General features: G+C 51.6%; 5 non-coding genes across 5 annotated transcripts; 3 read left to right on the forward strand and 2 right to left on the reverse strand.

Annotated features, from left to right (window-relative positions):
* The first annotated feature begins 3,895 nt into the window (after positions 1 to 3,895).
* On the forward strand, positions 3,896 to 3,967 carry trnaw-cca. Its single transcript has one exon. It is a non-coding gene; the product is annotated as a tRNA-Trp (tRNA).
* A 1,792-nt stretch (positions 3,968 to 5,759) lies between these two features.
* On the reverse strand, positions 5,760 to 5,833 carry trnan-guu. The gene has a single exon. It is a non-coding gene; the product is annotated as a tRNA-Asn (tRNA).
* Positions 5,834 to 6,891: 1,058 nt separating this feature from the next.
* trnaw-cca lies at positions 6,892 to 6,963 on the forward strand. Its single transcript has one exon. It is a non-coding gene; the product is annotated as a tRNA-Trp (tRNA).
* Positions 6,964 to 10,956: 3,993 nt separating this feature from the next.
* trnaw-cca lies at positions 10,957 to 11,028 on the forward strand. Its single transcript has one exon. It is a non-coding gene; the product is annotated as a tRNA-Trp (tRNA).
* A 295-nt stretch (positions 11,029 to 11,323) lies between these two features.
* trnat-ggu lies at positions 11,324 to 11,396 on the reverse strand. Its single transcript has one exon. It is a non-coding gene; the product is annotated as a tRNA-Thr (tRNA).
* Positions 11,397 to 11,761: the final 365 nt, after the last annotated feature.

Consider the following 11,761-nt stretch of genomic DNA (forward strand, 5'->3'; position numbering starts at 1 on the left):
CTGATTCTCCAGCGAGGACTGATGCGACGGATCACTGCTCCTTAAGGCAATTTGAACGATATAGAGCTCAGCATAAGGAAGGATGGCGTGTTTATGCAGGAAGCAGGCCTGTACTGGCCCAGCTCCGCACACGGACCGTTGCTGTTAGGCAGGCAGAGCACCAGAGGAGGGCAGCGGCCGAGAGGCGCCAGCAGCCCTAACTGGTCTTGACTCCAGGGCCGGGAGAAAAGTGAAGCTCCACCAGGGCCAGATCAGTAACGCTCAGCCAAGGTTGGTTCAAACATTTGGCCAAGTGTGCAAGTAGTCCAGTAAAAGAAGTTGAAAAAATAAATAAAATGCAATCACATTACTAATAACAACTGTCAATACTACTCCCACTACTACTGCTAATAATTAAAATAATAAATACAGAAAATTAAATAGAACTGAATAAACTGGTCAAAGAAAATAAAGTAAAGCACGCCAAATGAAGGGAAAAGCGATGCTGCACTTTTTGTCACGCCGGGACGCTGATAGACGCCCTAATTCATCTGTGCCGGGTTCGATTCCCGACGGAAGGTCGGTCTTTGCACCTGACCGCCCGTGAGCTGCTCGAAAATATAAAATCCAATCGCTAATACTAATAATGCAACTGTCAATACTACTCCCACTACTACTGGTACTATTCAAAATAATGAAAATAGACATGGATAAACTTGGAAATAAAACAACGCCGCAATGAAGGAAAAGGCGATGCTTCACTTTTCTCACGTCTGACGTTGATAGACGCTCCTAGCTCATCTGCTCCTCGTTAGTATAGTGGTGAGTATCCCGCCTGTCACGCTGGAGACCGGGTTCGATTCCCCGACGGGAGGCTGGTCTTTGCACCTGACCACCCGCTTAGCCTGTCTCACACAGAGGCAGCACAGCCCTCTTCCGCGCAATCTTAGGCTCCATCCGCGGTCGACCCGTGGCGCAACGGTAGCGTCGACTCCAGATCAGAAGGCTGCGTGTTCAAATCACGCGAGGTCATAGTCCCAGCCCCGACTCCCTGCAGCCAGCCGCCTTTCTTATCCCAGCCCTGCAAAACCCTCGAGAACGTGGAGCAAAGCCCGAGCCCTGACTATGGCCACGCCGACCTTTGGCTTTTAAACGGGCGAGTGAGGTGCACTTTCACATCGGCAGCTGACGGGCAGAAAGCTCGGTGCTTAGAGCGCCGCCGTCGTCGGTCTCGCTGGGAGGGCTGTTTCTTTGCAACCCTTAACCTGGGCAGCCTTTGCTGGCTTGGGATTTTGTCAAAATGCACCTCGGCCCTGGGTGGCTCGAACCACCAACCTTTCGTTAAAGCCAACGCTAACCGGACGCCACAGAGACTCGAGCCACCGGCTGGCAAAGGGGATGGTGGAGCAAGCCCAGCTGATGTCTCGAGCGAAGTGACTGACTGCCCGAAGGCAGGATGGCAGCGCTGGCCTCCTTTAAGGCAATTTGAAACATATATCAGAGCTCAGTCATAAAGGAAGGATGGCAGGGACATGGTTTATGGCAGGAAGCGAGTGACCGGTTGTACTGGGCGCCTGTCCGAGCTCCGCACTTGACGGACCGCTCTGCATGTTAGGGCAGGCAAGAGCACCAGAGGAGGGCAGCGCGAGAGCGCCAGCAGCCTAACTGGTCTTGACTCGGGGCGGGAGAGAAAAGTGAAGTCGTCCCACCAGGGCCAGATCAGTAATCGCGTTCAGCCAAGGTTGGGTTCAAACATTTGGCCAAGTGTGCAAGTAGTCCAGTAAAAGAAGTTGAAAAAAAAAATAAAATAAAATGCAATCGCCATTACAACAACTGTCAATACTACTCCACTACTACTGCTAATAATTAAAATAATAAATACAGAAAATTAAATAGAACTGAATAAACTGGTCAAAGAAAATAAAGTAAAGCAACGCGTCACAATGAAGGGAAAAGGCGATGCTGCACTTTTGTCACGTCTGACGCTGATAGACGCTCCTAATTCATCTGTGCCGGTTCGATTCCCGACGGAAGGTCGGTCTTTGCACCTGACCGCCCGTTGAGCTCCTCAAAAATATAAAATCCAATCGCTAATACTAATAATGCAACTGTCAATACTACTCCCACTACTACTGGTACTATTCAAAATAATGAAAATAGACATGGATAAACTTGAAAAAGAAAATAAAACAACGCGCCGAATGAAGGGAAAAGCGATGCTTCACTTTTTCTCACGCCTGACGTTGATAGACGCTCCAGCTCATCTGCTCCTCGTTAGTATAGTGGTGAGTATCCCGCCTGTCACGCGGGAGACCGTTCGATTCCCCGACGGGGAGGCTGGTCTTTGCACCTGACCACCGTTTAGCTTCGTCTCACACAGAGAAGGCAGCACAGCCCTCTTCCGTGGCAATCTTAGGCTCGATCGGCGGTCGACCTGGGGGCGCAACGGTAGGCGTCTGACTCAGATCAGAAGGCCGCGTGTTCAAATCACGCCGAGGTCATAGTCCCAGCCCTGACTCCCGCAGCGCCAGCCGTCCTTTCTTATCCCAGCCCCTGCAAAAACCCCGAGAACGTGGAGCAAAGCCCGAGCCCTGACTATTGGCCACGCCGCATCTTTGGCTTTTAAACGGGCCGAGTGAGGTGCACTTTCACATCGGCAGCTGACGAGGCAGAAAGCTCGGTGCCTAAGAGCGCGCCGCGATCGTGTCTTCGCTGGGAGGGCTGTTTCTTGCAACCCTTAACCTGGGCAGCCCTTTGCTGGCTTGGGATTTTGTCAAAATGCACCTGGCCCCTGGGTGGGCTCGAACCACCAACCTTTGGTTAACAGCCGAACGCTAACCGATTAGCCACAGAACTCGAGCTACCGGCTGGCCAAGGGGATGGTGGAGCAAGCCCAGCTGATGTCTCGAGAAGTGACTGACTGCCAAGGCAGGATGGCAGCGCTGGCCTCTTTAAGGCAATTTGAAACGATATATCAGAGCTCAGTCATAAAGGAAGGATGGCACGGACATGGTTTATGGCAGGAAGCGAGGGACCGGTTCGACTGGGCGTCCTGTGCCCGAGCTCCGCATTTGACGGACCGCTCTGCATGTTAGGCAGGCAAGAGCACCAGGGGAGGGCAGCGCGAGAGAGCGCCAGCAGCCCTAACTGGTCTTGACTCCAGGGCCGGGAGAAAAGTGAAGTCGTCCACCAGGGCCAGATCAGTAATCGCGCTCAGCCAAGGTTGGTTCAAACATTTGGCCAGTGCAAGTAGTCCAGTAAAAAAGTTGAAAAAATAAAATAAAATGCAATCGCCATTACTAATAATACAACTGTCAATACTACTCCCACTACTACTGCTAATAATTAAAATAATAAATACAGAAAATTAAATAGAACTGAATAAACTGGTCAAAGAAAATAAAGTAAAGCAACGCGTCACAATGAAGGGAAAAGGCGATGCTGACTTTTTGTCACGTCTGACGCTGATAGACGCCCTCCTAATTCATCTGTGGGTTCGATTCCGACGGAAGGTCGGTCTTTTGCACCTGACCGCCGTTGAGCCCTCGAAAAATATAAAATCCAATCGCTAATACTAATAATGCAACTGTCAATACTATCCCACTACTACTGGTACTATTCAAAATAATGAAAATAGACATGGATAAACTTAAAAAAGAAAATAAAACAACGCTCCGCAATGAAGGGAAAAGGCGATGCTTCATTTTTTCTCACGCCTGGACGTTGATAGACGCTCTAGCTCATCTGCTCCTCGTTAGTATAGTGGTGAGTATCCCCGCCTGTCACGCGGGAGACCGGGTTCGATTCCCGACGGGAGGCTGGTCTTTGCACCTGACCACCCGCTTAGCTTCTGCCTCACACAGAGAAGGCAGCACAGCCCTCTTCCGTGGCAATCTTAGGCTCCCATCCGGCGGTCGACCTCGTGGCGCAACGGTAGCGCGTCTGACTCCAGATCAGAAGGCTGCGTGTTCAAATCACGTCGAGGTCATAGTCCCAGCCCCTGACTCCCCGCAGCGCTCAGCCGTCCTTATCCCAGCCCCTGCAAAAACCCTCGAGAACGTGGAGCAAAGCCCGAGCCTGACTATTGGCCACGCCCATCTTTGGCTTTTAAACGGCCGAGTGAGGTGCACTTTCACATCGGCAGCTGACAGGCAGAAAGCTCGGTGCTTAAGAGCGCCGCCGTCGATCGTGTCGTGCTGGGAGGGCTGTTTCTTTGCAACCCTTAACCTGGGCAGCCCTTTGCTGGCTTGGGATTTTGTCAAAATGCACCTCGCGCCCCTGGTGGGCTCGAACCACCAACCTTTCGGTTAACAGCCGAACGCGCAACCGATTGCGCACAGAGACTCGAGCTACCGGCTGGCCAGGGGATGTGGAGCAAGCCCAGCTGATGTCTCGAGCGAGTGACTGATGCCCAAGGCAGGATGGCAGGCTGGCCTCTTTAAGGCAATTTGAAACGATATATCAGAGCTCAGTCATAAAGGAAGGATGGCACGGACATGGTTTATGGCAGGAAGCGAGTGACCGTTCGTACTGGCCCTGTGCCGAGCTCCGGCACTTGACGGACCGCTCTGCATGTTAGGCAGGCAAGAGCACCAGAGGAGGGCAGCGGCCGAGAGAGCGCCAGCAGCCCTAACTGGTCTTGACTCCAGGGCCGGGGAGAAAAGTGAAGTCGTCCACCAGGGCCAGATCAGTAATCGCGTTCAGCCAAGGTTGGGTTCAAACATTTGGCCAAGTGTGCAAGTAGTCCAGTAAAGAAGTTGAAAAAATAAATAAAATGCAATCGCCATTACTAATAATACAACTGTCAATACTACTCCCACTACTACTGCTAATAATTAAAATAATAAATACAGAAAATTAAATAGAACTGAATAAACTGGTCAAAGAAAATAAAGTAAAGCAACGCGTCACAATGAAGGGAAAAGGCGATGCTGCACTTTTGTCACGTCTGGACGCTGATAGACGCTCCCTAATTCATCTGTGCCGGGTTCGATTCTTCCGACGGGAAGGTCGGTCTTTTGCACCTGACCGCCCGTTGAGCTCCTCGAAAAATATAAAATCCAATCGCTAATACTAATAATGCAACTGTCAATACTACTCCCACTACTACTGGTACTATTCAAAATAATGAAAATAGACATGGATAAACTTGAAAAAGAAAATAAAACAACGCGCCGCAATGAAGGGAAAAGGCGATGCTTCACTTTTTCTCACGTCTGGACGTTGATAGACGCTCCCTAGCTCATCTGCTCCTCGTTAGTATAGTGGTGAGTATCCCGCCTGTCACGCGGGAGACCGGGGTTCGATTCCCGACGGGAGGCTGGTCTTTGCACCTGACCACCCGTTTAGCTTCGTCTCACACAGAGAAGGCAGCACAGCCCTCTTCCGTGGCAATCTTAGGCTCCATCCGGCGGTCGACCTCGTGGCGCAACGGTAGCGGTCTGACTCAGATCAGAAGGCTGCGTGTTCAAATCACGTCGAGGTCATAGTCCCAGCCCCTGACTCCCCGCAGCGCTCAGCCGTCCTTTCTTATCCCAGCCCTGCAAAAAAAACCCTCGAGAACGTGGAGCAAAGCCCGAGCCCTGACTATTGGCCACGCCGTACCTTTGGCTTTTAAACGGGCCGAGTGAGGTGCACTTTCACATCGGCAGCTGACGAGGCAGAAAGCTCGGTGCTTAAGAGCGCCGCTCGATCGTGTCTCGCTGGGAGGGCTGTTTCTTTGCAACCCTTAACCTGGGCAGCCCTTTGCTGGCTGGGATTTTGTCAAAATGCACCTCGCGCGTCCCTGGGTGGGCTCGAACCACCAACCTTTCGGTTAACAGCCGAACGCGCTAACCGATTGCGCCACAGAGACTCGAGCTACCGGCTGGCAAGGGGATAGTGGAGCAAGCCCAGCTGATGTCTCGAGCGAAGTGACTGACTGCCCGAAGGCAGGATGGCAGCGCTGGCCTCCTTTAAGGCAATTTGAAACGATATATCAGAGCTCAGTCATAAAGGAAGGATGGCACGGACATGGTTTATGGCAGGAGCGAGTGACGGTTCGTACTGGGCGTCCCTGTGCCCGAGCTCCGGCACTTGACGGACCGCTCTGCATGTTAGGCAGGCAAGAGCACCAGAGGAGGGCAGCGGCGAAACGCCAGCAGCCCTAACTGGTCTTGACTCCAGGGCCGGGAGAAAAGTGAAGTCGTCCACCAGGCCAGATCAGTAATCGCGTTCAGCCAAGGTTGGGTTCAAACATTTGGCCAAGTGTGCAAGTAGTCCAGTAAAAGAAGTTGAAAAAAAAATAAAATAAAATGCAATCGCCATTACTAATAATACAACTGTCAATACTACTCCCACTACTACTGCTAATAATTAAAATAATAAATACAGAAAATTAAATAGAACTGAATAAACTGGTCAAAGAAAATAAAGTAAAGCAACGCGTCACAATGAAGGGAAAAGGCGATGCTGCACTTTTGTCACGCCTGGACGCTGATAGACGCTCCTAATTCATCTGTGCCGGTTCGATTCCCGACGGAAGGTCGGTCTTTTGCACCTGACCGCCCGTTGAGCTCCTCGAAAATATAAAATCCAATCGCTAATACTAATAATGCAACTGTCAATACTACTCCCACTACTACTGGTACTATTCAAAATAATGAAAATAGACATGGATAAACTTGAAAAAGAAAATAAAACAATGCGCCGCAATGAAGGGAAAAGGCGATGCTTCACTTTTTCTCACGTCTGGACGTTGATAGACGCTCCCTAGCTCATCTGCTCCTCGTTGTATAGTGTGAGTATCCGCCGTCACGCGGGAGACCGGTTCGATTCCCCGACGGGGCTGGTCTTTGCACCTGACCACCCTTAGCTCTGCCACACAGAGGCAGCACAGCCTTCCGTGGCAATCTTAGGCTCCATCCGGCGGGCGACCTCGTGGCGCAACGGTAGCGCGTCTGACTCCAGATCAGAAGGCTGCGTGTTCAAATCACGTCGAGGTCATAGTCCCAGCCCCTGACTCCCTGCAGCGCTCAGCGTCCTTTCTTATCCCAGCCCCTGCAAAAAAACCCTCGAGAGCGTGGAGCAAAGCTCGAGCCCTGACTATTGGCCACGCCGTACCTTTGGCTTTTAAACGGGCCGAGTGAGGTGACTTTCACACGGCAGCTGACGAGGCAGAAAGCTCGGTGCTTAAGAGCGCCCCGATCGTCTTCGCTGGGAGGGCTGTTTCTTTGCAACCTTAACCTGGGCAGCCCTTTGCTGGCTTGGGATTTTGTCAAAATGCACCTCGGCGTCCCTGGTGGGCTCAACCACCAACCTTTCGTTAACAGCCGAACGCCTAACCGATTGCGCCACAGAGACTCGAGCTACCAGGCTGGCCAAGGGATGGTGGAGCAAGCCCAGCTGATGTCTCGAGCGAAGTGACTGACTGCCCAAGGCAGGATGGCAGCGCTGGCCCTTTTAAGGCAATTTGAACGATATATCAGAGCTCAGGTCATAAAGCGAAGGATGGCACGGACATGGTTTATGGCAGGAAGCGAGTGACCGTTCGTACTCGTCCTGTGCCCGAGCTCCGGCACTTGACGGACCGCTCTGCATGTTAGCGGCAAGAGCACCAGAGGAGGCAGCGGCCAGAGCGCCAGCAGCCCTAACTGGTCTTGACTCCAGGGCCGGGAGAAAAGTGAAGTCGTCCACCAGGCCAGATCAGTAATCGCGTTCAGCCAAGGTTGTTCAAACATTTGGCAAGTGTGCAAGTAGTCCAGTAAAAGAAGTTGAAAAAAAAAATAAAATGCAATCGCCATTACTAATAATACAACTGTCAATACTACTCCCACTACTACTGCTAATAATTAAAATAATAAATACAGAAAATTAAATAGAACTGAATAAACTGGTCAAAGAAAATAAAGTAAAGCAACGCGTCACAATGAAGGGAAAAGGCGATGCTGCACTTTTTGTCACGTCTGGACGCTGATAGACGCTCCTAATTCATCTGTGCCGGTTCATTCCGACGGAAGGTCGGTCTTTTGCACCTGACCGCCCGTGAGCTGCCTCGAAAAATATAAAATCCAATCGCAATACTAATAATGCAACTGCAATCTCACGACATAGTGCGTACATCAACCATTAGGGCATGCCCCTACTGTACATCTTTAATAATGAAATACTGATAAACCGAAGGAGCAAAGACGTTCCCGAATGAAGGAATAGGCCTGTCACTTTTTCTCTCCTGACCGTGATAGACCTCCACTCCATGCTGTCTCGTAGATCGGGTAGAGCCCCGCTCGGTCCGCTGGGACGGGCTCGTTTCAACCCAGGGGGCGGTCTTTGCATGCCACCTGTCGCTCCACGCAGCGGCTCACCCCTTCCCGCAACTAGGCTCGACCGGCGGCCAAGCCCGAGTATGAGCGTCCTGACACGTCAGAGGGTGGGTCAAATCACGCCTTTCATCCCAGCGCGAGCTCGACTCCGGGAGGCGCGCCCCTTTCGTTATCCCAGCGCTCAAAAACCTAAACGGGAGCAAAGCGCGGATTTTTCGAATGCACTGCTCCCTTGGGCTTCAAACGCTTCAGTAACAGGTGCACCTATCGATGCAGAGGCAAAGCCGGGCTTAGAGCCGCCGGAGCGGTCCGCTGACTGGGCTTTCTCGCCCGAACGGGCCCTGGCCTTTTGGGATGTAAAGACTTTCAAAGCCCTGATGGCCAAGGATCCACAACGTTTAACATAAGACTCAATCATCACAGAGACCGGGTACGCTGGCCACGGATGTGGAGCAAGACCACGAATCGGAGTAGACTGACTACGCAAGGATGAACCAGGGCCGATAAAGGAAGTGCTGAACTATATCAGAGCTCAGCTAGCAAGGAGTCGACATTGGTTAGGCGGTAGCGATACGAACTGGCGCCTTTCAGAAATCGCGCCACTTAGACTGCCGAATATAAACCACGCTAAACAAAGCACGCCAAGTATCCACTACAACTGGTCTAAATAGGAAAGAGAGAAAAGAAGTCCACAGGGCCAATAGGAAAGGTGTCGCCACTTTTTCTAACATTTGCCAAGTGTGCAAGTAGCCGTAAATGATTGCAATGAAATAATGATGCATTACCTACAATCACCGGAAATATATCATCCAAATAAAATAACAAACAAACTTACTAAACTGATAAATTCAAAAGAAAAAGAAGCAACCGGCAAATGAAGGAAAGGCGTCATAGGGAATCGTGCCTCTGACGCTGGATAGAGCTGCCTCCTAATTCATCATGCCGTCACCCTGCCGAGGTCGGCTCCGCACCTGACCCCTGAGCCAATAAAAAATCCAATCGCCACTAATAATGCAACTGTCATACTACTCCCACTACTACTGGTACTATTCAAAATAATGAAAAGACATGGTAAACTTGAAAGAAAAAAAACAACGCTACGAAGCGGTGAAAAGGCGATGTTCATTTTCTTCACGCTGTCGTTGAACCTCCCTGCCCATCTGCTCCTCGTAGTATAGTAAATATCCCCGCCCGTCAGCTGAGACCACCTTCGATTCCGAGCGGGGGCTGGCTTTGCACCTGACCACCGTTAGCTTCCGTTCCCCACAGAGAGGGCAGCAAGCCCGCTTCGCGGCCAGGGCCTCCCGAGCGGGGACCTTGGCCTTAACGGTAGCGCTTGCGCTGACTTCGGAGATCAGAAGGCTGCGGTCAAATCACGCGAGGTCATGTCCGCCCTGACTCGCAGCAGCTGCTCCTATCCCGCCCGCACAGAAGACCCCCAGAGCGGAGGAAACCCGAGCTGACCTATTGGCGCACCCCCTACCTTGGCTTTAAACGTGCCGAGAGGTGCTCACATGCGGCAGCGACGGTATGCAAAGCGGTGTTAACAGCCCTCGCGATCGCGAAGGATTAAATCTTAACCTGGGCACCACTTGCTGGCTAGATTTGCAAAATGCACTCTGTCCCAGGGTAAGAACACCAACCGGTCAAAGACTAAGGCTAACCGCTGCCACAAGACCGAGCTAGGCTGGCAAGATGGTGGAGCAGCCAGCTAGATGTCCTGATTAAGGTGACTCCCGAGGCAGTTTTGGCATGACCCCTTAAGGCTAATTTGAAACGAATATCGACTAGTCATAAAGAAGGACTCTACGACATGGTCTATGGCAGAAAAGGGAAATGACCGTTCGATACGTGCCCAAGACTAACACGCCTGACTTGACGGAAGGCTGTTGCAGGCTGCACCAGAGGAGTGAGCCGAGAGCGCCAGCCCCAACTGGTCTATGGCCAGGTCCGGGAGAAAGTGAACTGCCAATCCACGATGCATGTCTTGACAGCCTTTTCGTCTCAAACATTTGGAAGGTGCAAGCTCCAGTAAAGAAGTTGAAAAATAAATAATGCAATCGCCTTCATTGAACCGTCAAACTCTCTCCAATACTACTGCTAATTCATAATACGCCCATTAAATAGAACTGAATAAACTGGTCAACGAAAATAAAGTAAACACGCGTCACAATGAAGGGAAAAGGCGATGCTGCACTTTTTGTCACGTCTGGACGCTGATAGACGCTCCCTAATTCATCTGTGCCGGGTTCGATTCCCCCGACGGGAAGGTCGGTCTTTTGCACCTGACCGCCCGTTGAGCTCCTCGAAAATATAAAATCCAATCGCTAATACTAATAATGCAACTGTCAATACTACTCCCACTACTACTGGTACTATTCAAAATAATGAAAATAGACATGGATAAACTTGAAAAAGAAAATAAAACAACGCGCCGCAATGAAGGGAAAAGGCGATGCTTCACTTTTTCTCACGTCTGGACGTTGATAGACGCTCCTAGCTCATCTGCTCCTCGTTAGTATAGTGGTGAGTATCCCGCCTGTCACGCGGGAGACCGGGTTCGATTCCCCGACGGGAGGCTGGTCTTTGCACCTGACCACCCGTTTAGCTTCTCGTCTCACACAGAGAGGCAGCACAGCCCTCTTCCGTGGCAATCTTAGGCTCGCATCCGGCGGTCGACCTCGTGGCGCAACGGTAGCGCGTCTGACTCCAGATCAGAAGGCTGCGTGTTCAAATCACGTCGAGGTCATAGTCCAGCCCTGACTCCCGCAGCGCTCAGCCGTCCTTTCTTATCCCAGCCCTGCAAAAAAAAAAACCCTCGAGACGTGGAGCAAAGCCCGAGCCCTGACTATTGGCCCACGCCGACCTTTGGCTTTTAAACGGGCGAGTGAGGTGCACTTTCACATCGGCAGCTGACGAGGCAGAAAGCTCGGTGCTTAAAGCGCCGCCGTCGATCGTGTCTTCGCTGGGAGGGCTGTTTCTTTGCAACCCTTAACCTGGGCAGCCCTTTGCTGGCTTGGGATTTTGTCAAAATGCACCTCGCGCGTCCCTGGGTGGGCTCGAACCACCAACCTTCGGGTAACCAGCCGACGCGCTAACCGATTGCGCCACAGAGACTCGAGCTACCGGCTGGCCAAGGGGATGGTGGAGCAAGCCCAGCTGATGTCTCGAGCGAAGTGACTGACTGCCCGAAGGCAGGATGGCAGCGCTGGCCTCCTTTAAGGCAATTTGAAACGATATATCAGAGCTCAGTCATAAAGGAAGGATGGCACGGACATGGTTTATGGCAGGAAGCGAGTGACCGGTTCGTACTGGGCGTCCTGTGCCCGAGCTCCGGCACTTGACGGACCGCTCTGCATGTTAGGCAGGCAAGAGCACCAGAGGAGGGAGCGGCGAGAGGCGCCAGCAGCCTAACTGGTCTTGAAGCTCCAGGCCGTCGGGAGAGAAAGGCAAGTCAAGTGTCGTAAAGTTGAAAAAAAAAA

Source organism: Polypterus senegalus, unplaced genomic scaffold (genome assembly GCF_016835505.1).
Source record: "Polypterus senegalus isolate Bchr_013 unplaced genomic scaffold, ASM1683550v1 scaffold_6844, whole genome shotgun sequence".
Taxonomy (NCBI): domain Eukaryota; kingdom Metazoa; phylum Chordata; class Cladistia; order Polypteriformes; family Polypteridae; genus Polypterus; species Polypterus senegalus.